This window comes from Manis pentadactyla, chromosome 11 (genome assembly GCF_030020395.1).
Source record: "Manis pentadactyla isolate mManPen7 chromosome 11, mManPen7.hap1, whole genome shotgun sequence".
Lineage (NCBI taxonomy): Eukaryota > Metazoa > Chordata > Mammalia > Pholidota > Manidae > Manis > Manis pentadactyla.
Genome location: NC_080029.1, coordinates 4564721 through 4592468, shown reverse-complemented (window position 1 = coordinate 4592468; position 27748 = coordinate 4564721). Strand labels below are relative to the sequence as shown.

Sequence of the window (27748 nt, the reverse complement as noted above, 5' to 3'; positions counted from 1 at the left end):
TCCCACAGTTATTTTATTTTGTGTTTCCGTGGTGACATACAATGTGGAGCATCTCTTCTTATGCTTATTTGTCATCTGTATCTCTCCTTTGGAGAGGTGTCTGTTTGGGTCTTTGGCTCATTGTCTTCATGTTGATTTTTAAGCATTCTTTGTAAGTGTTAGGTAACAGTCATTTATCAGATGCGTCTGTTGCAAGTACCATCTCCCAGTCTGTGGCTTGTATTTTGTTTTGTTGACAGTTTCTTTGCAGGGTAGAAACTTAAAATTTTAATGAAGTCCAGCTTGTCAATGATTTCTTTCGTGCATTTTGTCTTCAGTGTACTATTTAAAAAGTCATCACCACACCCAAGGTCATCTAGATTTTCTTCTAGGTTAATTCGTAGGAATTTTGTTTTACATTTTCCATTTCAGTCTCTGATCTGTTTTGAGTTAGTTTTCGTGAAGGGTGTAAGGTCTGTGTTTAGGTTCCTTTTCCTGCATGTGGATGTCCAGTTGTCCCAACACCATTTGTTGTAAAGGTTGTCTTGCTTCATTGTGCTGTCTTTGCTGCTTTGTCAAAGGTCCTTTGACTGTCTTTATGCAGCCCTTTTGCTGGGCTCTCTATTCTGTTCCACGAATCTGTTTGTCTATTCTTTTGCCAATACCACACTGTCTTGATTACTTAGCTTTATAGTAAGTCTTGAAGTCAGGTAATGCCAGTCTTCCAACTTTGTTGTTCTTCAATATTGTGTTGGCTGTTCTGGGTCTTTTGTTTATTCATATAAACTGTAGAAACATTTTGTGTACATCCACAAAATAACTTGCTGGGGTTTTGATTGATATAACCTTGAATCTATCTATAGATTATATTGGAAAAACTGACATCTTGACAATATGGAATCTTCCTACCCAGGAACGTGGGATATATTTCCATTTATTTAGTTCTTTGATTACTTTCATCAGAGTTTTGTAGTTTTCCTCATCTAGATCTTGTACATATTCGTTAGATTTATGCCTAAGTATTTCATTTTCTGAGTGCTAATGTAAATTGTATTGTGTTTTAAATTTCTAATTCCGCTTATGTATTGCTGGTATATAGGAAAGCAGTTGACTTTTATATATATTTTCTATGTAGATGATCATGTAACTATTAGCAAAAATAGTTTTATTTCTTCCTTCATTAATAGTGTACCTTTTATTTCCTTTTCTTGCCTTATTGCATTAGCTATAACTTTCAGCACATTGTTGAAAAGGAGTGTTGAGAGGGGACATCATTGCATTGTTCCTGAACTTAATGGAACACTTCTGGTTTCTCATCATTAAGTATGATGCTAGCTGTAGGAAATTTGTACATATTTTATCAAGTTGAGGAAATTCTTCTCTATTCCGAGTTTACTGAGAGTTCTTTTTTTAATCATGAATGGGTGTTGTATTTTGTCAAATTAGTTTTCAGCATCTATTGCTATGATGTGATAAGAAAAACAACTTTAGAGAAAACCAACTTTGTTTCTCTGATTTGCTGCCTAGACATTTTATAGTATAATAACCTAGCTCTTAACCAAGAGTCTGGGCATTTAGATAATGACTTGAGTTTAGGAAGCCTGCTGTAAGTTCCTACTTTACTTTGCCCAGATACTTTTTAACATAACCACTTAGAGTTAAGCCCATGAAAAGTCAATGACTTCTACCCCAACCACCTTATGAGCACTAGGTGCACGCTGCCCTGTTCTCTGTCTCCTGCTCACTCATGACCTGGGACAGAGGACTGCTCTTCCCCCTGTTCAGTTATGCCCCTTGCTTCAAGTAATAATCTTGTGACTCTGATTCCTTTGTGTGGATGTACTGACATGGCACCTTCCAAGTGGGAGCTTTCAGATCCTGAAGGAGCTGACCCCAGGTGGGTGGCTTGTGCTCCCTCATTCAGCAGGTCATAGTCTATATATTCTTAATTCAATATACTAGCCGTGGCTTCTGAACACAAATTATCATGTGATTTTTCCTTCTTAACCTGTTGATATAATGGATTACATTATTTGATTTTTGAAAGTCAAACCAGCCTTAATACTTGTGATAAATTCCAGTTGGTCATGGTGTATTTCTTTTTATACATTGTTGTATTCAATTTGCTTATGTTTTGTTGGGAATTTTTGCATCTGTGTTCATGAGAGGTACTGTAGTGTTCTTATAAAGTTGCCATCTGTTTTTGGTATTAGGGTAATGCTGGCTTCACGGAATGCATTTGGAAGTATTTCCCCTGCTTCTGTTTTCTGAAGGAGATTGTAGAGAACTGATGTAGTTTCTTCCTTGTATATTTGGTAGAATTCACCAGTGGCCCCTCCTGAGCTTTGTGTTTTCCGTTTTGGAAGGTTATTAATTATTGATTCAATTTCCTTAATAGATAATAGGTGTATTCATATTGTCTATTTCTTCTTGTATTGAATTTTGGCAAACTGTCTTTTCAGAGATTGATGCCTTTCATCTAGGTCATCAGATCTGTGGTCACAGGGTTGCTTGTAGCACCTGGACTGTCTTGAATGTCCGTGGGTTCTGTAGTGATTTCTCCTCTTTCATTTTTGATGTTGTTAATTTGTGTCTTCTTGCTTTTTTTCTTAGTTAGCCTGGCTTGAGGCTTATTGATTTTACTGATCTTTTCAAAGAACCAGCTTTTGGTTTCATTAATTCTGTCGATTGATTTCCTGCTTTCAACTTCATTGATTTCTGCCTTAATTTTTATTTTTTCTTTTCTAATGTTTACTTTGGTTATAATTTGTTCTTTCTTTAGCTTTCTAAAGAAAAAACTTAGATCACAGATTTTAAATAAAATTGTGTATATTTAATGTGGACAACATGATGTTTTAATATATACATAATAGTGAAATAATTATGACATACCCATCTTCTCACATAGTTAACATTTTTTTTCTTTTTTGTTTTTGTGATAGGAAGGCCTGATATTTACTCTATTAGCAAATTTTCCCTGTGTGATACAATATTATTAACTATAGTCATTGGTCTATACATTAGATCTCTATAACTTATTAATCTGACATAACAGTAACTTTGAACCTTTGACCAACTCTCCCTGTTTCCTTCATCTCATCATTCCTAGTAACCACTATTCTACTCTCTGCTTCTATGACTTCAACATTTTTTAGATTCCACATGTAAGTGACCACGTAGCATTTTCTGTCTGTGTCTGACTTATTTCACTTAACATAATGTCCTCTAGGTTCATCCATCTTGTTGCAAGTGACAGGATCTCCTATTTTAAAGTTGAATAATATTCCACTGTATAAATAGATGTATATCACACTTTCTTTATTCACTCATCCATCCAGACACTTAGATCTTCTTTTCTAATGCATGCAATGGTATAGATTTTTCCTCTAAGCACTGCTTTTGCTGCTTTTTTTGTTTGTTTGTTTGTTTGTTTTTAGAAAACAGGAAACATTATCATAAGTAGATAATTGATTGAGTATATATCTCATTTAATGAGCAACATTGTGGACACATGTTGACAAGTCATATGTAAAGTATTAGGACTGATAGACTGTATTTGCTAAATTTTATTAACAATCCAAAAATGATCTAATCACATTTTTCTGCATGTAGAGAGACAGATGTTAACATCATTCAGAATTTATTTCTAGTGTCTTTGCACTCAGATATTGATGTATTGGTATAATTGAATGAATGAATAAAATCTTAGCTTAATTATTTAAAAATAAGAGAGAAAGCACAGATCATTGAGGACAGTGTTTTATGAAACAATTATTATTTTGGGTTTTTACTACTGATGTTTATAGAAAGAGAAAATTAGTAACCAGCTCCCATTTTTGATAAGGGACATGTAGATCATTGCATTTAATAGTATTTCTGTTCTGAATTCCTGACTGGTTTGCCATTTTGACTTATTGAGCATATGGTTAAATTGTTCCAAGAGTAATTAAATAAATGAATAAGTGAGTGAACAAATGAACATATGAAATAGAATCTAGCATCAGCCGTCACTGAGAATATGAAATAAGGATTTAAATATACCCAGTCCTGCAAAAATAATATCCATTAAAATTATCTTTTATTCTGTTAAAACTGTTAAAATATAAAGATATTTTTGATATTGTTCTTTCCTTACATGGTGGATTCAACAGTGGTATTCCATTATTGAAAAGTAAAAGTAAAAATTAAAAAATAACAAAGCTTATTGCTATGTAGTTCCTCATAATTAACAAATACTAAAAATCTAGGTTAATTCTACTTTTCCTTCACAGAATGACCATAGGACTATTCATTTTCTAACAAACAAAATCTTGGTGGTTAGCTCTGTGTGTAAAGGACATAAGGGCAAATGTAAGTAAGACTCGAAGTTCCCATCTTTGGTTGGAATGCTTTGCTCAAGAGTGTTTGTGGTATTTTAAAAGAATCAATGTCAGTAAAAGAAATAAAAATCCTCAAGTATGGACCAGTGATGGGAATATGTTATGAATCAAAATTACATTTAACCTAATTTCACACAACTGAAGTGATTTTTTAAAAAGTAGTCATTTTATTCATTTTTTAGAACTATTTAATATTATGTTTCCTCCACAAATGACTTAAGCATTTCCATATTGGATAGTGCTGGGTAGTAACTGTTGTCTGTGGCAGCCTGCGGGCAAACGGAAGACATGTTTGAGAAGTGATTGAGGTGGTGGTTTCATCACTTTTCACTGAACCATCTTTAAAAATAAGACAATTAAATAAAAGAAAGCCACAGAAGGACCATTGGTGAGTGTGGATTTGGTATGAAGCATGGGTGTTAACTGCTGACACATGTTCTCTGAGGTCCATTGTAAAAGGAGATCTAGTCTCTTTGGTTATGGGGACAGAGCCACTAATGGGAAGATCTTGTCCTGAAGTTTTATGATATTGTTTTTCATGGATCAATAAATAAGCAAATAAGTGAAGATAAAAAGGAAGAAAAGCATGCCTGGACCAATGATGAGTACCATGGGGTATCTGAAACAGGAGTTTTGATTAAACCCATATGTGACTCTGAGGTCTGTTACAAAGAGACACGTAATTATTCCCTCTGTGAGCCCATGATATCTTGTGCTTGGGCTTCTGTGGTTTGTGAAGATGGATTGTATTTTTGTGATAAAACTGACCCACAAACAAATACAGTGTATCAGTGAATGGAAAAAAGGACAAGTCATGTCCCTCATTTTCTTTTCTATTAAGGATGTAATGAAATGAGGATAATTATTAAAATCTGACTGATACTCTGACTCCCCATAAAAGAATAATGAAGGCTCTTACTGCTCTGGAAAGGAATATATTGTCATTTGTACATAACAGAGTTTTTATGTCTGTTTTGGTGCTGGATTCCTGACTGATTGTTTTATTAAGGAAATGGATATACATTTACTCTATAAATAGTTGGTTAAATAACCACATAATTGAGAGCCACGCAGCGACCAATGATTAGAATGTTTTATGTGACAACACTCATAATTAATACTATCTTTCTTTTTTACTGATTTTTTTGAGACAATTATAAAGAAGCAAGTCTGTTCTTCTGGGTGAGAGTGACTGGACAGACATACATTTTGTTCAGTGTTCTTGTTCGGTGTAGATGAGATCACAGACACTGTCTTTGTGTAAGAGAAAATTACACTGTCCTTTGTGTAATTTTACATCTCAATCTATTTTTAAAAAGCCAGCAAACCACAGACCAGTAAAGAGTACATTCTAATATGAGGATGATGATTTATTTTGTTTTGTTTTCCAATGACAGATATTCTAGAAAAAATTCTAGGTGCTCCCATTTTTTGAAAGATATACCTGGACTTTTCCAAGTTGTACTAATTTGGCTCTGACTTGGTGTTTAACCATTTTGAGTTTTCTTTAGAAAAAAAAAGTTATTATTCCTTGAATAATAAAAAAATAAGTGAACGAGTGAATTCATAAATCCATAAATCCATATAGTGGTGGATTGGTGAGATGATACCAGGAAACAAATTTAATGTGACCAGTTCTGCACAAATAAGTCCAATACGAAGATGATCTTGGCTCTCTCTACATGGGTAGCAAGTAAAGTCAGATGTCTCAAATTGTTACAGTTTTTATTTTGTGTTGAGGAATGAATTCAATGGTATTCATATTATTTAATAATCAAATTTAAGTAAATGAATAAAAGAGGGTCATTCTTGCAAAAATAATGAGATTGTATTATGCAGTAGGGTTTATGATTATCTTACCCTCCTGACAAATTTCACTGTTAAGAAAGCTACCTGTATCTTCATTGTTTTTAAAAATAGGCTTTCTTTATCCTTTGCAAAATGAGCACCATACAGCTGATGAATCATTCTCTTATTGTGAAGACTTCTGAGACTAAGGAGCATAAAGCCTGATGTAAGTAAACATCAGCACTGGTGTTGTAGGCTTCAGTGGGGGTTACTCATGGGAGCCCGCTAAAGTATTTCAATAAATAAATAGTCCAGTAACACATGCAGTTGAAGAGAGCCACGCATGAGCCCCTGACTGGAATGTGTCATGAACTCAAGTATATGATTCCACTCAGCCCAACTAAAGACTGTTACGAAAGTGATGGAGGACATTTCACATATTTTCAGAGCAGTTTAGCTTCCCATTCAATATTCTTGTCCCATTTGTTTATACTTCCTTCACTGGTAAAGATCTCAGTTGTGAACTCCTTGAGGTTGGAGTACCTCCTTGAGGCACCTGTCAGTTGTCAGTTGTGGACTGAGATTGTTCTATGGTTGTTGATTATACCAGCTTGTATATGTGGTCAAATCAGGGGAAAGGGGTCCAGTCATAAGTAAGGTATTGACTGATATGAAGCCATGGTACTGATTAATCCCTATGTATAAAGCAGATGTTCATTGTGAAGAGTCAGTGAGTGGACAGGGGCAAGAATATATCTTGGTTGTATTTAAGGCTTTTGTTCTCAGTTTGTAGCATTAAAAGTTATTGATTATGTAATTATTATTTGTAACTCTATAAATGAATAAATCACTTCAAGGAGGCATATATGAATAAAGAAGTAGAAAGCCATGCCTGGATCAATGATGAATATTGGTGAAGGTATCTGAATCAATACCTTTGATTAAGCCCTCTGTGTAACTCAGGTCCATTGTGGAAAGAGAATCAGTCAATATTCTCTGTAGAAATTAGCAAGAAGAAGTTAGGAGAATTCAATAAACTTGTTCCTGGGCTTTTGTGGTTCATGAATATGGATTGTGTTATTTCAAGTGAATCAATGCCTGAATAAATAAATACATGTATACACAAAAGATTAAGAGGCCTACTGATGTAACAATTTAGTAGAGTGCAATAAAATATGTATTAATGTTCTAAAGTAATATGAATACATTTAGTCTGTAATCCTATTTCACATGGAACACGAGTATCTGTAGTTGAGGCAGTATTTTGAATTTTTGCTTGTTTTTTTTTTAAATTAAGAAAAGAGAAAGTGTTTGCATCAGTCAATAATCCATTAAATAACCATCTACTTTATAGATGTTTATGTAGATGTTTATGTTTATCCTTATATAGATTACAGATCTTAATCTTGGGCTAGGTGGTGGACTTTATTAATAGAGTTTATTATTTATAACTAAGAATTCAATACTAGATTGATAAAAAAATTGTGTTTTTGAGGCAAATGCTACCTAGTTCTGCCTGACTAAGGACCATTAGAAAAATCTAAATCTAGTCTAAATCTGTTTTTTCCTTCCCAGAGTGACCATAGGATTCAATCATTTAATAAAGAATTGTTACCATGAGCAAGGAACACTCATATAAGTAAGTCCCTTTGTTCACATGCTCTGTTTGAGTAGTTTGTTTATGGGTATTACCTGAACAATTTCAAAGCAATAATCATGTGCAACAAAAATGAAATAAAAATCTCCAAGTGTAGACCAGTGATCAGAATGTGTGATAAACCAAACATTATGTATAGTCTAAATCAGAACCTCTTGTAAAACAAGAAGTTATTTAATTTATCCTTAGAGCAGTTTAATATTATTCTTTGTATTCCACCGTGGTGAACTTACGCATTCCCGTGTGGACGTAGCCGGCCGATAACTCTTGGGAGCAGCCCAGAGGTGATGGAAGATGGTGGTTTCGTTATTTTTCATTGGAACATCTTTCACACATGGATGAATTAAATAAGGGCTACACAGGAAGCAATGCTGAATGTGAGTTTGAAAGAAAGCAGGGCTGTTGACTCATCCACACGTGTAGCTTTGAGTACCATCACAAAAGAACATGATTTATTACCTCTATGGAACAAGTGCCTGAAATTCAAGGAATTTTTGATTGCATTATTATTTGTGAGTCAGAAAATTAATCAATAAACGAAGAAAGTATTCTTAGCATGGACCAATGATGAATGTCATGGGGTTTCTGAAACAAGAATTTTGATTAAACCCATCTGCAACTCTGAGGTCCGTTACAAAGAAATATCTCATGATTCTCTTTGTGGGGAAATGAGCCTACAACACTTTGTTCTTGGACTTCTGTGTTCTGGGGTATGAATATTGCATTACTGTAATAAAATTAGCCTGTTAATAAAGAAACATATCAATGAATGAAGACTAGGAGATATGTAAACTTTTTAAGGCATGTAATGAAGCAGTTAATTATTACAACAATTTTGAGATTCTTAGTCCCAATAAATTAATAGTCAAGGCTCTTATCACTTTGGTAAGGAGCATATGGTCATCTGCACATAACAGTCAATGTATTTGTTCTGTGTTGAGCCAGATTGCCAATGGATCATTTTATTAAGGAGTGGGAAATACATTGACATAAATAGTTGATTGAGGAAACTGTATAATTGAGAGCATGGAGCAATGATGAGACTTTTATATAATCACATTTATGATTAGTGCAATCTTTTAATGCAATTTTATGTAACCAGACAAGCTTTAAAGGAACCAGTTTGCCATTCTTTTGGGTAATGACATAAGGGCAGATGTAAATATTATTCAAGGTACTTATCCAGTGTGGGTGGGCTGACATGTATTGAAGTATAATTGCAAGTGAACAAATGAGTACATTTATATTTCAATTTTTTTGAAAAGCTAGCAGCTAGCAATCCATCAAAGGAAAGTATACAATTGGATGTAAAGACCATGATACATCCTATTTTACACAACTGTTATCCATAGGAAGACAAAGAACTCCAGGCCTTTCCAATGGCCCATATAGACATTTATAAATAATAGTTTTACAGTTCTGTTTTGATAGTTGTTTAGACTTCTTGGAATTCTTTTAAAAAAATGAAGAGCAGGTCTTATTATACCATGAGTAATTAAAGCAATTAGTGAGTGAATTAAAAAGTATATTAAGTAGGGTCAAGCTGGGACCATTGGTGAGATTGTGACATGAATCGAATCTCCCATATATCCAATTCCGCAGCCATGAAGTTCAACAGAAAAGATGATCTTCCCTCCGTGGGCAGCAAGTACAGACAGATATTGCTGATAATTATAGCTATTTTTCTTTTCACTGCTGGATTCAATGGTGTTAATTATATTATTTAAAACGAAAAATACACAAGTTGATAAATATAAAGTAGAGCTCTGTCTTTTCAAATGTTGAAAATGGGATGCAAATCAACATTTATGGTTACTTGATTATTGATCATTTAAAATAGCTAAATGTAGGCTGATTCCTTTTAAAATTTGCTTTTTACCCCTCAGAATGAAAATACTCTGTCATATTTGACTATTATCTCATGGTGATGATCTTGCCTTTTACCTCTTTGGGTAAAGACAGAAGATGCCAGTGTAAGTAATAATCAAAGTTCATATTCTTGCTAGGGGGTGTGGTCATGGGTATTCATGGAGATGTTTTGAAGGAATAAATAGCTACATAAACAGTTCAAAGGTGGTCATGCACTGACAAACAACTTAAATGTGTTATGAATTCAGAATTATGATTAATTCATTTCAGCATGACTGAACTCATTAGACAAAAAGATGAAAGGCATTTTTGACATTTTCAGAACATTTTATTTCTGTACCACCGTGGATTTAAACACTTCTCTGGTGATACTCTTACAGACTGGAACTACTGAGGGGAGAACATAAGAAATGGAGAATTTGGCTTTTTCCTAGTGTGTGATTGAATGTAGTATGTTAAATGGAAGAGGCCCAAACATGGACCGTTGGCTTATGAAATGGATATGATGCAAGGAAATGGACTAATTCATATTTGCAGTTTTAAGGTGCATTGCACAGAGAGCTAGTTCTCTAGCTCTGTGGGAAGTGAATTCTCTTGGACGTACTCATATCTTCAAGGATCCTGGTTTTATTTTCCTAGTTCGTGGACATTGATTGTATTATTATTAATGAATCAATGAGTAAGTCAAGAACAATATATTAAATAAAGGCACAGAATACCAAGTCTGAACCAATGATGAGCAGTGTGGGGCATCTGAATAAAATACTTGATTAAACCCAGTTGGTAACTCTGATTTCCACTGTATCTCTGGGAAATGTGCTCACATTACCCGTATCCAAGGATTGTGACCTCAAGCTTTTGTTTTCTTGCTCATGAATATGGACTGTACTGTTACAAGTAAATCATAAGTAAAGTATAAATAAAGAGGAGTGCTATACCTTATCCAGTAATAAAAGGAGCTAATGTACCAGGGATTACTGTTAATATGTTTCTGAAATTTTGAGTTCAAGTAAAATGGACTAAGACTGCTCCCCCTATGAGAGCACCTAGATAGGGAACGTGAATGGCAGTGTTGTTGTTCTGGGTTGGTAGTGAGTTGATGGCATGTCTTATTTTTAAAAAGGGACAAAAATGTTACGTAATTGCATAATAATAATTATTAGTTAAATTAATAATACAAGAAATGATAAACATATTAGTATAAAATTACTTTAATAAACAATAATATAATGAAACAAAAAGAAGACATGATTAGATCTTTATGGAAGCATGGAGAATAAGCATGAACATCAAAATCATAAATATAGTAATTGCACATCCTTGTGTTCACCGATTTTTATTTAAAGAGAAAAATGTGAATTGTATTTTGTTGATATCTGTGAATAATAAGCAAAAGGATAGATTGTAGATTTAGTGTTACTCAATGTCCTTAGGGTTCACCAATAAAGGTGCTATTTTTTTTTTTTTTTTTTTTTATCATGTTTTATTTTTTTATTTTTTTTTTATTTATTTTTTTTTTTTAGATAATTATTTTTTATTGAAGGGTAGTTGACACACAGTATTACATTACATTAGTTTCAGGTGTACAACACAGTGATTCAACATTTATATACATGATAATTCTAAGTACCAGCTATCACCATACCAAGTTGTTACAATATTTTGACTATATTCCTTATGCTATACATTACATCCCGGTTGCTTATTTATTTTACAATTGGAAGTGTGTACTTTTTCTTGGTTGTTGTTGTTAGGGCATCTCTCATATTTATTGATCAAATGGTTGTTAACAACAATAAAATTCTGTATAGGGGAGTCAATGCTCAATGCACAATCATTAATCCACCCCAAGCCTAATTTTCGTCAGTCTCCAATCTTCTGAAGCATAACGAACAAGTTCTTACATGGAGAACAAATTCTTACATAGTGAATAAGTTACATGGTGAACAGTACAAGGGCAGTCATCACAGAAACTTTTGGTTTTGCTCATGCATTATGAACTATAAACAGTCAGTTCAAATATGAATACACATTTGATTTTTATACTTGATTTATATGTGGATACTACATTTCTCTCTTTATTATTTTTAATAAGATGCTGAAGTGGTAGGTAGATACAACATAAAGGTAGAAAACATAGTTTAGTGTTGTAAGAGAGCAAATGTAGATGATCAGGTGTGTGCCTGTAGACTATGTGTTAATCCAAGCTAGACAAGGGCAATAAAACATCCACATATGCAGAAGATTTCTCTCAGAACAGGGGGGGTGAGGTTCTAAGCCTCACCTCTGTTGATCCCCAATTTCTCACCTGATGACCCCCCTGCGACTGTGCCTGTCTTAGGTTGTTCCTCCCTTGAGGAATCTTACCCGTCTCTGGCTAACCAGTCATCTTCCGGGGCCATACAGGGAAATGTTAAGTTGGTAAGTGAGAGAGAAGCCTTATTGTTTGAAATGGTTAGCTTTTTATTTCTTTGCATATTTATGCCCTGTGGCTTCTATGCCCAGCATTTGTCTTGAGGTATCTTTACCACTTGGAGGAGTTATGATACTCGGTAAATTTGATATGAGGCACGAATTCTATTTAAGAATTCGTTGTAATTAGGAAGAAAGAAGAAAAGCTATAGAAGTAGCAGGCGGGAGAAAACATGGGAAGATTGATTATTTCTTTGACATATCTTCTTGTAGAGTAACTTCAGCATGTATAGATTTTAAGCTACTACTTAAATTGTGCACACACATTAACATAATAGGAGTATAGTTACATAACCAAAGCATACCTGTAATTACCAGCCATCTCCAGTGAAACCAAGAAAACCAGTTAGGCACCCTAGGCATTTGTGAAAACTTATCAATGATATGATGGTTATTATCTAACTGAATTTGAGTAGTTTGAGAAAAATCAGACAAATTAAAACAACCCATTCCTGGGCACTGTTCACATCCCATATGTTCTTTTAACAGTAAATAGTCTGTAGTTGTAAGATTTTGGAGCGCTACAATTTGCACTTCTCCTAATTCTTGGTTGAGTTCCAACAGTATAGATCCAGTCAAATTTGTTGTTTTACTGTATGCACAGGCCAGCTTAGATATCTCCTTCATTCCCATGGCAAGTCCAGGAGCTAGTGGGATGAGTGCATCTACAGCTGTAGCAGTGCGTGGATCTTTGTTGGGGTTTTTTGATGATCATCTTCTGGCATGAGTCTTCCCGAGAGTGCTGATGTTGGAAGTTCTCTTTCATATCGTTTCTTAGTTCATTTTCGGGGTAGCCAAATTAGGCTTTGATCCTCTGTATAAACACAAACAGACCCTTTGCCTACACTTTTATATGTCCTTTATATCATTGTGTAGAACTCATTAGAGGTCACCACATAGGAACTGCATTTTTTTTTTTAATCATTAATCTACACTTACATGACGAATACTTTGTTTACTAGGCTCTCCCCTATACCAGGTCCCCCCTATATACTCCTTTACAGTCACTGTCCATCAGCGTAGCAACCTGTTGTAGAATCACTACTTGTCTTCTCTGTGTTGTACAGCCCTCCCCTTTCTCCCACCCCGCTATGGATGCTAATCTTAATACCCCCCTACTTCTCCCCCCTTATCCCTCCCTACCCACCCATCCTCCCCAGTCCCTTTCCCTTTGGTATAAAGGTGCTATTTTTATAGGTGAGTAAAAGAATAATGTCATATCTCAACCCATTATTTAAGAGAGTGTAAACCTTGGGCCACTGAGGAGCACACATAATACATGGAGCGTAAATAGTCCTGTCCTACCCTCTTGAAGTCACTTAAATAAAAGGTGCCTTCCTCTTTGGGAAAGGATCAGATAAACCTCACTCTGGAAACACATCTTGCTATTAATACTTACATTGAGTAATTAAAAACAAAAATTCAGTTCCTCAGTAACACTGGCCACATTTCAAGCTGCATGTGGCCAGTGGCTACCATATTGGGCAGAGCTAACAGAGAGCTTTTCCGTCACTGCAGGAAGTTCCGTCAGTGCCGATGACGCCGAGATACAAGGTTGCATGGATAGTATTTAGTTTTGGGTAGCAGATGGCTCTACCGTTTTGTGTTTTCTGTGGAAAAAAAAGGTAGATAATTAAGTTACCCTTAGAGTTGTTAAATAAGAAAATAAATAAATTGAGAAATACATGAATTAAAGTACAACACGGCTCATTGGTCAGATTGTTCTGCAAAACAAGAATTTAAATTCATCCCATTTTGCTAAAGTTTTCCTTATTATAAATTATCTGACATTTTTGTTATTTGGTATGGGTAAATAGACATATTAATAATAGTTATAGTTCCTGTGTTGGGTGGTAAATTATAAAAGGTCTTTATTATTTCACACTGAAAATTAAGTAAGTGGGTAGATGAAAAGGATATCACTATTGGATGAATGGTGAAAATGTAACAAACTTGTTTCTGATTAATCTAGTAATGTAATACTGACTTCTGCTTAAAAATCTAAATTTATACTTTTCATTCTTTTGAAATTCTACCCCTTCTTCCTGAATGAGCAGTCCACATTGCATGCATTGTCCAGTGATGAAGATCTTGACTGTTATTTCTGTGGGTAAAAAGCAGTGTAATACTCAAAGTTTCTGTTCCCGGTTTATATACTAGTTCATGTGTGGTCATTGAAGTAGTTCAATAGAATAAAAGACTATATACACAAAAATAAAATCCAAGAACGCTAAGTATGGGCCAGTAGTGGGAATGTGTTATGGGCCAAGGAGTAGAATCAAAAAGATGGAAGGCACTGAACTAATTTTCAGAGCTGTTTGCTATTCCATATCATTCTTGCAGCAGAGTTAATTTAAGCATTTCCATATCTGTATAGCTTCGGGCTATTAGCTGTTCAGAGGAAGCTTTTAGAAGGTGAAACGTCTTGTCTGTGCTCTGGATGTGGGATACTACTGTGGTTTTTGGTTTCTCATTACCTCATGTTTAAAACTGGACCAAGTAAATAAACAAGGCCCAATCATGGACCATTGTTTATACTGAAATCTAGTCTGAAAGATCTGTGAGAAATCAGTCTTGAGGCAGGTCATAACTACATCAAGGATTTGGAGTTCATACTAAACGGGGAAATGAAGGTAGAAATGAATGAAGGAAACGAGTGCCAAGCCCGGACCAATGATGAGATTGGAGGGTGTCTGAATCAAAAATTTTGATTAAAGCCATCTGTACTCTGAGGTCCATTATTAAAAAGTGGCTCCTTTTTTCCTCTATGGAAATGAACTTAATGCAGAAGTTCAGAACTTCCAGGTGTCTTGATCATGGCCATACACATTTCGTGGCTATAGATGGAATTTTTATAAGTAAAAAATGCATGAATGAATGAAGAAATGTAAAAATGGGCTAATACAAAGAAAGCTGGGCACAGACCAACTATTAGAGTATGTAAGGAAACAGGGTTTGTAATTGCACATTCTGTCATGCTGAATTCTAGTTCATAATTCCTGTAATGAATTCATAATACTCATAAAGGCTGTTGCCCCGTTTTAGAAGGAGTATGTAGAGAGATGCATGTAAGATTCAGTAGTATTATTCGAGGTAGATGGTTGGCTGCTGGCTGGTTGTTTTTATTTAGAGAAGGGAAAATTACATAAGTGACTAATTTGTTAAATAGCTGTTTAATTGGAAAAAGAATGAACATAGTTCATCTTGAGAAGGTACTTTATGAAAGGAGTTATTTTTAATCGACCTCTGTTCACTGAATTTTATTAAAAACAAAGAAAAGCATCTAGTTTTTAAATCTCTGGGTAACAACACAATATTATTCAAGTTTCCTGTCTGATCTTAGCTAATTCCCAGATCCTGATGAATTGTTACATATGAATAGATTAAGTCAAAATCACAGTTCATAGTTTAAAAGGAGGCAAAACATGGTCCATTAAGCAGCAAGAATAATGATTAGTCTTTGTTTATACTATTGATCCTTTCTTCCTAGCTTGAATGTGGGCAGAGAGCCATTTGCACACGAAGAGTCTTTCTACTTTAGGATGTTGGCTTTGCCATTGTGTGTGTGTGTCTTAGTATATTTGAATATATGATCTAATATTCCCTGATTCAATCCATAAATGAATAAAACAATGAGCAATTTAATTAATATATGAGTAAGGTCAAGCATAGATCTTGATGAGAATATGCCATGAATCACAAATTTGAATTCATCCAATTCTACACATACTGAGTCCATTTAAAAAAGTATTGTCTAGGCTCCTGCCTATGTGGGTAAGGGTCTATAGACAGATTATGTACAATAGTCATATAGTCAGAGTTCATATTTTTGAGTGATGAATTCAACAGTGTTCATTGTATTATTTAAAATCAATAGTTAAATCAAGAAATAAGGAGTAATGATTTTGGGTCAATGATGAAAATGAGATTTGAATCAACTTCATGATTAACCTAGTACCACGCAACTAATGTCCTTTTTATCACTCTAAATCTGGACTGTTCATTCTTTTGAATATTGGCATTTAACTTTATAGAATGAAGACCAGGGCTGCTTTAGCCAGACTGCTGATGGAAGTCTTGGCCTGTACCTCTGTGGGTACGGAACCTACCTGATGAAAGTAAATCATAGTCAACAGATCTTGTCAATTGGGGTAAATTTTTCATTAGTGTTCACTGAGTTATTGAAGTTAAACCATATGGAGACCGATGACATGAATGTGTTGTGAATTGAAGATTATGGCTAATCCAGTTCAACAGAGTTGTGGTTAAAAATAAGACAGAAGACATTTTTTTATTTTCAGAGCTGACAAATAATCCATATTATTTTTGCACTGAAGATGTATACATTTATCTAGTAATAAAATTTAGTGCTGCACATTATTCAGGGTGGCTTCCCCTAACTGCACATATTTATTTAAATTCAAAATAATTAAAGTGAAGTGAATTTTAAGTTCAGTTTCTCAAGTGCCCTAGCCACATTTCAGGTCCGTAGTAGCTACATGTGGCTAATGGTGACCTGTTGGCAAGTGCAGTGATAGCCCATTCACCTCTTCATGCGGAGGTCTGTGGACAGCTCCCCGACGAGGGGTGTACATGGAAAGATGGAAGACAGTTGCAGTAGGATGCATAAGAAGCAAGGGTGTTGACTGATCCATACAGACCTCCCTGAGGGCCACGGCGGAAGAGATCTAGTCTACTGAGAAAAGATCCAGTTAGTGGCAAAAGAGTCTGTAAACAGATCTTGGTCATATTCAGGGATCTTTTTAAAATTCATGGCTATTGAGTTTATTACCCATAGTGGATCAATGATTGGATCAATAAACAAAGGTATAAATGAAGAAAAAGATTGCTTAGCCTGGATCAATGATGAGTACCCTGGGGTGTCTGAAATCAAGGATTTTGATTAAACCCTGTGACTCTGAGGTCCACTACAAGAAAATTCCTCTTTGTTATCTCTATGGGAAATGAGCCCATTCCAGAAGTTGAAAATATTCAGGAGTTTGTTCCTGGGCTTCTGAGTATTGTATTTTCAGTAAATCAATGTGTGAATAAATCAAGAAATGTCTAAATGAATAAAGACAACATAGGCTGTTCCTAGTCCGAATATGAGAGTATATAATGTAATATAAAAATCATTATTAATATATTTTTGAAGCACTGAGTCCCAGTAAAATAAACTGATTAAAGCTGATCCTTTTGGGTAAAAAGCATTTAGGTAAATAGGTGTAAGAGCCCATGTTGTTTTTCAGTGTGTTGGGTTGTTGTTTTTTGTTTTATTCAGAGAAGGGCAAAACATTTACCTTAATTAATTATTTATTAAATAACTACATAATTGAGAGAGGGCTTACACAGAGATTTAATATTGAGAATGTGTCACATGACCAGCTATAATTAATCCAATGATTGTCACTCTTTTTTTAATGAAAAAAAAAAGACTCACCTGCTTTTTTCTGAGCCTCTGGAGCATGTGGACAGGCATGATATTGTCCTGTTTCTGTTAGTCGTAAATGTTAATGATATTATTATAAATGTGTAAAACAATGTTAGTATTCTAATGAGTTGTTTGAAAGAAGACAAAGCATGGGCCAAAGAGGAGCATGTGTTAGGAGACAAAGGAGAATGATTAATCCAGTGTTATAGACCATTGTTCATTTTTGGAATGTCTTAAATTTTCCAAAATCTCACATTTCTGGAATAGTGAATACATTTAGATAGGACTTTTCTTCCTGGCTTATTGTTGCAATTTCTTTCAAAAGTGGAAGACAAGTGAGTCCATGTGTGATTACATATACACACATATATGTACAGGAGGATCAAGCTTGGACAGTTGCTGTGAATGTGCTTGAATCTAGAATTCTAAGTAACCAAGTTCTTTCTAAGCAAAATTCATTCAGAAAGAAGATAAAGCTCTTATCTGGCTGGGTATAAATGGATATGTGTCATAGTGATAGGCCTTATTCTTTTGTCTGGTGTTAGTTTCAGAGGTGTTCACTTCATCAGTTAAATTTAATATTTGAATCAATAAGTATGCCATTCAGAGTTTTAATATACAAGGTTTACTCCTAATCAATCCATTTTGACTGAACTCAATTAGAGCCATCTGAATCTAGGCTGCTCTATCTATCTAATTTAAAACGGTCTATCTGTTTTTATATTTCCTTTGTACTCAACAGAACAGATGCACAGTGATTCAGTTAAGGATTGTAGCAACTTACGTAAGTAATGGTCAAAGTAATTGCTTCTGGTTTGGTGGCTTGTCACGGGTGTTGGTGTTGACTCTGTTATTGAAAGGGAATAAATGGCTATGTATACAAATAAAATGAATGAGGTTGTGTGTGGCCAATTCACTACATCTGTGTTCAATTAAGGAGAAAAAGGAAGACCATTTTATTCATTTTCAGTTAATTATTTGATTAATTAATGTAAAATGTACTATTCAATTTTAGTTTTGAGTCACAATTGATTTAAACCTCCCTCTATTTATAAAGACATAGTTTAGTCACATTCAAATAGTAAAATGGGGTTAATATGACGTATTGCATTAATCTATATAGGGAACATCATTGTGGCCAATTAATGAATATCTATATATATAATCAGTGGGAAGTAATTCGTAGAGAAATGTTAGAGATAGTCAAGGATCTTGTTTGAAGTTTTTATGATCTCTTGGCATTTATTTTATTAGCAAATTGATGAATTAATCAATAATAACATGTAGACATGATCGATAATGAGGGCCAATCCCAGACCAATGATGATGCCTAGTGGAGTATCAGTCACGAATGATGATACCATGTGTTTGGAACTCTGAGGTCCAGCACATAAGAAATACAGTCTATACATTTTGTTGGAATGATTGTATGGACAGATACTAGGAATTATGGATTTTGTTTTTAGTTTTTGTGTCCATGGGATTAGATTCTATTATTATAAATGGATCAATGAAAGAATCAAATAACAAACATATAAATAAATAAAGAGGATGCAGCATTGTCCAATGGACAATGCCTGGCGAGGCCAGATTCGATATAAATATATTAGTTAATATTAATATATAAAAACAGTGAACCCCATTAAGAAATAAATATCTTAGAGGTATTACATCTTGGGCCAAGGATGGTATGTACAGTATAAAGAGCAGATCATGTTCTTATTTGGTCAGGGCCTTGTTCAGCATTGAGGTCTTTTACTATAGTAATCCTTAAATGACTAATAAAATGCAAGTAGAAATGCAAGGATACCTGGAGAAGATGTGTCCATCTTTTTATCACCTGTTCTGCTTTGTACCCTCAATGTGTGCTCCCAGCCCGCTGAGCAGCTTGTGGTCGCGAGCTCTGTGGTTGCCTCTGTGTGCCTGGAGCATAGAGACCAGGTGAGTACAGCCAGTGTTTGTCTTGGTTTGAGTAGTTTTAAAAGGTCATGACTGTGCTGTTAAAGGAACCCACGAAGCCTGACCATTGATAAATAGGACATCGTCATGACCATCATGTTGGTGGATAAATATTTGCAAAATTAAGCATGATCGATGAAGCAGCCTCGATCACCATGGCACATGTCCCTACAGATCGTATGAAGGATACGTAAAGATCTCCTTCTTATGTTTTTGTGATTCATAATTATCTATTTAATTATTAGTGAACTGATGAATTACTAATAAATAAATGTAGAAATTAATGGAAGAAGGCCAGTTCTGGACCATTGGTGATGCCTGGTGGTGCATGAGTCATGGATGATGATTAATATGTATCTGGAACTCTGAGGTCCAACAGATAAGAAATCTAGTCTGTTCCCTCTGTTGGAAACCACCCTTCGGGCAGCTGTTTGGGATTTATGGGGATTTTGTTCTTTCACTGGGTATACATGGTTTCAATGTCATGTTTGTGAATGGATCTGTGATAGAACTCTAAATGAATACATAAGTCAGTAAATGTGAAGGGGGTCAAGCCTTGTTCAACTCTAAATATATATGGTGAGGCAAGAAATATTATTAATATTAATTGAAATCATGAAGTTCATTAAGAAATAAATGGACCAAGTGTCCTCTTTATGCAAAGCTTATATAGACTCTGATTAGTGTCAGTCACCTTTATTGCTACAGTTCAGTCTCATGGGTCAGGTGGTTCATTTTGTTAAGAAAAAATATATAAATATGAAGAATTAATAAATAACCAAATGATAATGAAACTAGAAAAGGCAGAGCAAATGAGGCGCAAAGTCAATAGAAGGAGGGACATAATAAGGATTAGAGCATAAATAAATAAAATCGAGAAGAATAAAACAATAGAGAGAATCAATGTAAGCAGGAGATGGTTCTTCGAGAAAATAAATAGATAAACCCCTAGCCAGACTTATCAAGAAAAAAAGAGAGTGTACACACATAAACAGAATCAGAAATGAGAAAGGAAAAATCACTACGGACATCACAGAAATACAAAGATTTATGAGAGAAAAATTATATGGTAACAAACTGGATAACATAGGAGAAATGGACAATTTTCTAGAAAAATACAACCTTTCAAGGCTGACCCAGGAAGGAACAGAAAATCTGAATAGACCAATTACCAGCAAATAAATTGAATTGGTAATCAAAAATCTACCTAAGAACAAAACACCTGGACCAGATGGTGTCACTGCTGAATTTTATCAAACATTTAGTGAAGACCTAATACTCACCCTCCTTAAAGTATTCCAAAAAGTAGAAGAGGAGGGAATACTCCCAAACTCATTCTATGAGCCCAACATCACTCTAATACCAAACCCAGGCAAGGACACCACAAAAAAATCCTGATGAACATATCCCTCTGTGTTCATAGAGTTTGATTCTATTATATAATAAATGAATCAATAAAAGAATCAATGTACAAATATAAATAAAAAATGAAAAAGGTGAAGAAGCATCCAATTATGACAAAATGTAGTAAGGCAGGACATGATATTAATAAACACTGAAACACTAAGTCAGTTAAGGAATAATTGGTTCTAAGTGTCCATCAGTAAATGAATGGATAAAGAAGAGGTGGTACATATACACAATGGAACATTATTCAGCCATAAGAAGAAAACAAATCATACCATTTGCAACAACATGGACGGAGCTAGAGGGTATTATGCTCAGTGAAATAAGCCAGATGGAGAAAGACAAATACCAAATGATTTCCCTCATTTGTGGAGTATAACAACAAAGCAAAACTGAAGGAATAAAATACCAGCAGACTCACAGACTCGAAGAAGGTACTAGTGGTTACCAAAGGGGACAGGAGGGGTATGGGAGGGTGGGTGGGGAGGGAGGGAGAAGGGGACTGAGGGGCATTATGATTGGCACACATAATGTAGGGGGGTCATGGGGAAGGCAGTACAGCATGGAGAAGAGAACTAATGACCCTATAGCATCTACTATGCTGATGGGCAGTGACTGCAATGGGGTGTGTGGGGACTTGATAATATGGGTGAATGTTGAAACCAGTGTTGCTCATGTGAAACCTTCATATGATTGTATATCAATGATACCTTGATTTAATAAAAAAATAATAATTGATTCAAGGGTGTTACTTCTAGGTGGGGACGCTATAGATAACATAAATAGTGGCCAATATTCTAGTTCTGGGTTAGTGGAAATTTCAATGTGTTTCCTTTTCTTAAGAAAAAAAAGTATATTAATCCAAATTAATATATAACTTAATCACTGAATAATAAAATGAGATGCAAGGTTCAGTATAGAAATATGCCATCCATGTTATCATCTGTTCTGCTTGTTTCTTTTTAGGGTGGATACATCCAGGTTGATTCAAGCATCATGCCTTGGTCAGAGATCTCTGTGCCCATCCGGGTTCGGAAACCAATGTGAGTAATAGTCAGTGTTCTTGTCTTTCTTTGGGTGGTTTGTTTAGGGTATTCTCTGTGATATTTTTCAAAAACTATTCAGTAGGAGGAAAAAAGACCAATCATGGTCTAATGATTAAATTGGAAGTGAATGAAACATTATGTTGATTAATCTACCTTTACAGTCATGAGGATGATTAATGAAAGAGGTGTATTCAACTAGGCAATGATTCTAAAGATGATAGGGATCATGAAGGCTCTTGTCCTTAAGCTTTTGTGATTCATAGGTATTTATTTAATTCCTACAGTGAATCGACGAGTTAATCATTAGGTAAATGTAGATGAAAATGAAGAGAAAGAGGCCTAACCCTGGACCAGTGATGACAACTGATGGCATATGAGTCACTTACGGTGAATGCTGTGTGTCTGGAAGTCTGAGGTCCACGACATCAAAATCTCATCTGTTTTCCCTCTTGCAAAGGATCCTGTGGATCAATGTTAGGAAATACAATGATACTGTTCTTATAATTTTGTATTCATGGATTTCTGTATTATTAATATAAATGGATCAATGGTAGAACTGATAAATAAATAAGAGAAGGAAGCCCTATCAGCTCTGAATATATGTGATCAGTACCATTAATGTCAACTGAAGAAACTGATCATGTTAAGAAATACATGGACCAGGGGGGTTACCTCTTTTTCTAAGAATTGTGTCATGATATTTATACTTATTCTTACATATGTGTATAAATTATAAGAAATAATGAAGTGAGGGAAAAAGAGACCAATTTAGAGAAGGTCTTATCTTTAAAAGCCACCTGCTCTGCTCTGTACTCCTCAGAATGGATGCGGTTGAGTGGATTTAAGCATCTCCCACGGCCACGTGCTTCTCGGTTGCCTCTGTCTCCTGAGCTTGGAGGCCAATGTGACTAATAAAGTTCATGTCTTTGTTTGAGAGGTTTTTTTTCCCCCCAAGTATTCACTGTATTGTTGAAACTGAAATATAATCCCAAATGCCAACCATTATTAGTGATCAGTGTGGTTGGTCTGAAGATTACATTTATTCATCTATATATGATACATTGGTGATAATTAAAGAGATCTATCTATGTGGGAAATGACCCTATAGGCAGATGTAGAATATTCATTAATCTTATTCTTGGATTTTTGTGAATCATATGGTTTTAAAAATTAGTATTAGTGAATTAATGAATTAATGAACTTATGCAGATGAGAATGAAGAAAGAGGCCCAGATAAGGACCGATGATGATGACTGGTGGCGTATGAGTCATGGCTGATGAATGTCATGTGTCTGAAACTCTGAGGTCCAATGAAGAAATATGATTGATTGCCTCTGTTTGACCTGGTCTTATAGACAAATGTTAGGAAAATAAAATAATAATTTTATTTTGTGTTTGTGAATTTTGATTTTATTGTAAAAACAATGGCTTGAAACAATCAATGTACAAGTATAAATAACTTAAGATTGATAGGGTGAAGAATGTCCAGTCTTAATAGATGTGGTGAGGCAATAACAATTATGAACACTTTTCAAAAATACTGAAGTTCATTAAGAAATATAAATGGTTCAAATGTCTTACCTGTTTGGCTAAGAGTAATACAGATAATAACAGTCAACGTTCTTATTCTGTGTTATTGTTAGGTTTGATATTGTTCGTTTTTTAAAAGAAAAATAATAAATGTGACCCCATTTTACTGTATTCCTCAATGGCTGGCGGAATGAAGGTGGAAAGCACGGATCCGCAGGGAGCATCTCAGGCTTGTTATCACCCGCTCTGCTCTGTATAGCCTCAGAATGGACACACCTGGACTTATTTAAGCACTGGCTGTGATCAGAAGCTCCGTGGATACCCCTGTGTAAGAGCTTGGAGACCAGTGTGAGTAATAGATTCTTGGTTCAGGTGGTTTGTATAGGCCAGTCACTGTAATATTAAAAATTATTAAATATACTGAAGAAGGCCAAACCTGGCTCAATGGTAAAGTATGCTATTGACATGAAGCATTGTGTCATTTGGTGAATATTGCCACAATGAGGATGATTAATGAAATAAATATATTCAGTGAAGCAAAAGATTCTAAAGCCAGATGTTAAGGATATTTACAGATCTTGTCCTTGAGTTTTTTGATTCACAGATGCTTACTTCATTATTATTAGTGACTTAATAAATTGATCAGTAAACAAATGTAGATGTGAATGAAGTAGAAGTCTTGAGTCTGGACCAATGATGATGAATGATGGCGTGTGAGTCACATGCAAAGTAATGCCACGTACGTGCCTGAAACTCTGAGGCCCACCACAGAGAGATCCAGTCCATTCCCTCTGCTGGCAGTGTTTCTATAAGCAGATGTCAGGAATATGTAGGGATTTTGTTCTTATTCTATGTGTTCATGAATTTTTTAAAATGTGTAAGAGTATCAGTGGCAGAATAAGAATAAACAAATGTATAAATGAATAAAGATGAAGAAGGACAAGTATTGTTCATTGCTAAAATATATAGCAAGGAGAAATACTACAAGTTAGAATAGATAATAAAATAACTGGATCAAGTGTATTTTACATTTTTGGCTAAGAGTATAGACAGTGGTAAATAATAGTCAATTATTGAGCTGCATTACTTTCAAGAAGTTTGATGTTTGTTTTACTAAGGAAAATATAGAAAAATGAATTAACAAATAATGACTCCATATTAAATGACTCCATATATGAATGGTGGAAAGTATAGACCAACAGGGAGCATGCCTCAATCTTTATATCACTTCATCTACTTGGCACTATTCAGAAAGGATGTCCGGGCTGATTTCAGCTCCTACCGTGATCTAGATGTTTGCTTTTGTGCTGGAAAGAGACCAAGGTGATTAGTGATCGAAGTTGTCATCTTAGATTGTGTCATTTGTTTAAAGGTATTAACTGAATTATGAAAAGGTGCTAAACATAATAAAAAAGTTCACTATGCTCCAATGATAAATATATGAAATGTTATGTGGATCAATCAATAATGTGCAACATAGAGGTTGATTAGTGAAAGAGAATCAGTCCATGCGGGAAGTGATCTTATAGACAGATGTAGGGGTAATCGTTTTATTGTTAATGAATTAATGATTTATTTGATACAATTGTAGAAATGAACAAAGAACAGGAGACCCAAACCTGAGCCGTTGGTGACAACTGGTGGCACAGGAGTCTGGGTTGGGTGGTAAATCGTGTGTGTCTGGAACTCTGAGGTCCAGCACAAAAATAAGTAGTCTGTTGCTTCTGTTTGAAGTTACCCTATAGGCCAATTTTAGGGATATAAAGAGGCCGTTTTCTTGGATTGTTTTCATGGATTTTGTTCTTGTATTATTAAATGATCTATTTAAGAATCAATATACAAATATAAAAAAGATGGAGAGTGTGAAGCATATGTGCTCATTAGATAGGGAATAAAAGCTACTAAAATATATTGAAAATACTGAATTCCATTAAGAAAAGTGAATGGTTCAAGTGCCTTACCTCTCTCGTGAACCACAATAGAGACGTTCTTATTCTGGGTCAATAACAAATCTGATTATTTATTTTTTAGAGAGAAAATTAATAGGCATTATCCCCAATTAATATATTACTAAATGATTGATTAAACATAAGAGCAATGGAGATAAATGTTCCAATCTTGTTACCATCTGCTTTGCTTGTATTTCTCAGAAAGCGTCTGAAGCATCTGCCGTGCTCGGGAGCTCCCGGCTGCCTCCGTAGGAGCGTTGAGTGCAGGTGACTCATGATCACCATGCTCGCCGTGGTTAGGCTGGGTTGTTTAGAGTATTACTACGATTATTTAAAAAGTATTCAATATAAGAAAAAAGACCAGCCATGGTTTAATGATTAAATTGGAAATGTATGAAACATATTGATTAATCCATCTTTACAATAATGAGGATGAGTGATGAAAGGTATATTCAATTAGGCAATGATTCTAAAGAAAGATGGTAGGGATAACTGAAGACTTTTGTTCCTGCATTTTTGTGATTCATAGATTTATTTAATTATTAGTAGATTGATGAATTAATGCATGAACAAATGTAGCTGAGAATGAAGAAAAAGAGGCCCAGACCTGGACCAGTGATGATGACTGATGGAGAATGAGCCCCATTTGATGAATGCCGTGTGTCTGGAAGTCTGAGGTCTGAGAGCAACACAAAATCTTGTCCATTTCTCCCCTTGCAAAGGATCCTGTGGATCGGTGTTATCAGGAATATACAAGGATGTTGTTCTTATAATTCTGGATTCATGGATCTCTATGTTATTAATATAAGTGGATCAATGACAGAACCAATAAACAAATACATAAATAAATGAGGGAAGAATCAGCTCTGAATACAGGTGGTGAGGCAAGAAGTACTATTAATGTAAACTGAAGAAACTCATGTATATTAAGAAATAAATGGACCAGGGGTGTTACCTCTTTTTCTAAGGATCATCTAGACACTGAAACGGGTAAGTCATACTCAGTTTTATAAGCCTGGGTTACATTCAAGTCGAGGATGTTAATTTTTTAATATACAAAATTTTATGTGTTCTGAAAAATTAATAAATACCCAAATAACTGGAAATATGAAATGATTAAAATAAGGACTGTTGGAGAAAAGGTAACCAATTTTTAGTTGTCTGCTCTGCCTTCCCCTCCTCAGAATCGACACACTCAAGCTGATGAAGCCATTTTCCACGGTCGGGAGCTTATGGTCCCTGTGTGTGAAGAGCGTAGAGACAAATGTGAGTAAATGTTACGGTTCTTGTATTTATTTAAAGCGTTTTTAAAAGGGATACTCATTCTATTATTAAAAGTGTGGGATATAATCCTAAACAGCAAAACATGGTAAATGCAGCATATGACATTGACTAAATACATACGTGGATTATTGAACATAATTAGTGAGAGCTTTAACAATGTGGCCAACGGACCTATAGACACGTGAAATACTCATTGCACTTATTCTCAGGTCTCTGTGATTCATAGGGTCTTAAAAATTATCACTAGTGAGTTAAGGGATTAATTAATAAAGTAACGCACGTGAGAATGAGAAAAAGAGGCCCAGATGCGGCCCAATGACGGTGGTTGGGGGAGCGTGAGTCCCGGGCAATGGGTATCACATCTGAAACTCTGAGGTCCCACAGAAAAGAAATACAGTGTGTGCCTCTCTTTGAAGTGATTCGCTTGATAGATGTTAGGGGAAAAAAGGGACCATTTTCTTGATTTGTTTTCATGAAATTTGATTCTACTGTCATAGCTCAAAGAATCAGTGTACAAGTAAAGATGAAGAGTATGAATAGTAATACTTTCTGCTCTGAGTCAGTTACAACGTTGGTGTTTAATTTTTTAAGAGGAAAATAAATAAATATTACCATTAATAAATGCCTGAATGACTATGTATATGAATGGTGGAAACAATGAATTAATGGAGAGAAGTCTCAATCTTTTTACATTCTTCTCTGTGGGTTCTATTGAAAACAGATGCTCCAAGCAGGCTTCAGCTCCTGCCGTGACCGAGGTTGTCCCGTTGCCTCCGAATCAGGAAAGAGACCAAGGTGAGTGGTGATCAAAGTTCTAGTTTCTGGTTTAGGTCATCTGTTTAAGGTATTCAGAGTATTATGAAAAATTAATAGATATAACCAAGAAGTAACTGTCTAAATATAAATATGATATGAAATATGTTGATTAATAGGCATTAAAGTTGATTAATCAAAGAGATAAAGTCTACATGGGAAATGATTCTATAGACTATGTTGAG

General features: G+C 34.9%; 1 long non-coding RNA gene, 10 other non-coding genes and 3 pseudogenes across 11 annotated transcripts in view; all 14 read left to right on the top strand.

Moving 5' to 3' along the window:
* The window catches only part of LOC118910851 (uncharacterized), a 102591-nt gene that overhangs the window by 42408 nt on the left and 32435 nt on the right, over nt 1–27748 (top strand). Inside the window, exons 14-25 of the long non-coding RNA XR_008992394.1 lie at nt 4251–4329; nt 6279–6372; nt 7722–7785; nt 9690–9776; nt 10053–11120; nt 13327–19516; nt 21908–21984; nt 23714–23865; nt 25668–25733; nt 26189–26456; nt 26651–26732; nt 27472–27545. This is a non-coding gene — a long non-coding RNA (uncharacterized LOC118910851). The remainder of the gene's footprint in view (nt 1–4250; nt 4330–6278; nt 6373–7721; nt 7786–9689; nt 9777–10052; nt 11121–13326; nt 19517–21907; nt 21985–23713; nt 23866–25667; nt 25734–26188; nt 26457–26650; nt 26733–27471; nt 27546–27748) is intronic.
* Nucleotides 4950–5024, top strand: LOC118910999 (small nucleolar RNA SNORD113/SNORD114 family). Its single transcript, XR_005024309.1, has one exon. It is a non-coding gene; the product is annotated as a small nucleolar RNA SNORD113/SNORD114 family (small nucleolar RNA).
* Nucleotides 7040–7115, top strand: LOC118910939 (small nucleolar RNA SNORD113/SNORD114 family; annotated as a pseudogene).
* On the top strand, nt 8361–8435 carry LOC118910993 (small nucleolar RNA SNORD113/SNORD114 family). Its single transcript, XR_005024303.1, has one exon. It is a non-coding gene; the product is annotated as a small nucleolar RNA SNORD113/SNORD114 family (small nucleolar RNA).
* Nucleotides 10398–10472, top strand: LOC118910943 (small nucleolar RNA SNORD113/SNORD114 family). Its single transcript, XR_005024260.1, has one exon. It is a non-coding gene; the product is annotated as a small nucleolar RNA SNORD113/SNORD114 family (small nucleolar RNA).
* LOC118910998 (small nucleolar RNA SNORD113/SNORD114 family) lies at nt 14811–14883 on the top strand. The gene has a single exon (XR_005024308.1). It is a non-coding gene; the product is annotated as a small nucleolar RNA SNORD113/SNORD114 family (small nucleolar RNA).
* LOC118910994 (small nucleolar RNA SNORD113/SNORD114 family) lies at nt 17001–17073 on the top strand. Its single transcript, XR_005024304.1, has one exon. It is a non-coding gene; the product is annotated as a small nucleolar RNA SNORD113/SNORD114 family (small nucleolar RNA).
* On the top strand, nt 18889–18962 carry LOC118910986 (small nucleolar RNA SNORD113/SNORD114 family). The gene has a single exon (XR_005024296.1). It is a non-coding gene; the product is annotated as a small nucleolar RNA SNORD113/SNORD114 family (small nucleolar RNA).
* On the top strand, nt 19836–19910 carry LOC118910963 (small nucleolar RNA SNORD113/SNORD114 family). Its single transcript, XR_005024277.2, has one exon. It is a non-coding gene; the product is annotated as a small nucleolar RNA SNORD113/SNORD114 family (small nucleolar RNA).
* On the top strand, nt 22334–22408 carry LOC118910959 (small nucleolar RNA SNORD113/SNORD114 family). The gene has a single exon (XR_005024274.1). It is a non-coding gene; the product is annotated as a small nucleolar RNA SNORD113/SNORD114 family (small nucleolar RNA).
* On the top strand, nt 23224–23298 carry LOC118910966 (small nucleolar RNA SNORD113/SNORD114 family). Its single transcript, XR_008992703.1, has one exon. It is a non-coding gene; the product is annotated as a small nucleolar RNA SNORD113/SNORD114 family (small nucleolar RNA).
* On the top strand, nt 24204–24283 carry LOC118911002 (small nucleolar RNA SNORD113/SNORD114 family; annotated as a pseudogene).
* LOC118911001 (small nucleolar RNA SNORD113/SNORD114 family) lies at nt 25138–25216 on the top strand (annotated as a pseudogene).
* LOC118910979 (small nucleolar RNA SNORD113/SNORD114 family) lies at nt 26075–26149 on the top strand. The gene has a single exon (XR_005024291.1). It is a non-coding gene; the product is annotated as a small nucleolar RNA SNORD113/SNORD114 family (small nucleolar RNA).